This window comes from Tenrec ecaudatus, chromosome 2 (assembly GCF_050624435.1).
Source record: "Tenrec ecaudatus isolate mTenEca1 chromosome 2, mTenEca1.hap1, whole genome shotgun sequence".
Lineage (NCBI taxonomy): Eukaryota > Metazoa > Chordata > Mammalia > Afrosoricida > Tenrecidae > Tenrec > Tenrec ecaudatus.
The window spans coordinates 172496360-172497057 of NC_134531.1; the positions used below are offsets into that span (position 1 = coordinate 172496360).

The following is a 698-nucleotide window of genomic DNA, read 5'->3' on the forward strand; positions in this document are numbered from 1 at the left end:
CTGAGTGTTGTCATGAAGTGATATATCAGTATACTTTTAATTTGTATTTTTCTCATAGCATATGCTATGAGCATATCTTCATATTATGCTTGGCTGCCACAGTGTCATCTTTAGTTAGTTGCCTTTCATATCTTGTGCTCATAAATTTTTGGGTTATTTGTGTTTTCATTATAAGGTATTGTAGTTGTTTATGGATTTTTAAATTAGCTTTTTATCTGACAATTGTCACATATATCTTCCCAATCTGTGGGTTCTTGTTTTAACCCTTTTAAAAGATTTTAAAAAATAATTTATTTTTAGATTTTTTAACTTATAGGCATTTTTGCTATTAATTTGGATTGAATATAAGTATAATATCATTCCAAATTATTTTTTAAAAATATGGAATGCTTCACGAATTTGCATGTCATCCTTGCGCAGGGGCCATGCTAATCTTCTATGTATCGTTTCAATTTTAGTATATGTGCTGCCGAAGCAAGCACTCATTCCAAATTTTAATCACGTCAAGTAGAATGTATAATGTGTTTTAGTCCTTTGTCAACAACAGTGTGTCTATAGGTGCTTGATTTTCTGGGTTCTCCTTTCTAATCCATTGGTTTCTAAATCTATTATTGTACCAATAAAATTTTGATTATCATGGATTTATAATGGGTTTTGAAATCAGAGAGTGAGAGGCCTCCTACTTTGTTTTTTTAGTA

General features: G+C 30.1%; 1 non-coding gene across 1 annotated transcript; it reads right to left on the reverse strand.

Annotated features, from left to right (window-relative positions):
- Positions 1 to 375: 375 nt before the first annotated feature.
- Positions 376 to 482, reverse strand: LOC142441922 (U6 spliceosomal RNA). The gene has a single exon (XR_012783200.1). It is a non-coding gene; the product is annotated as a U6 spliceosomal RNA (small nuclear RNA).
- Positions 483 to 698: the final 216 nt, after the last annotated feature.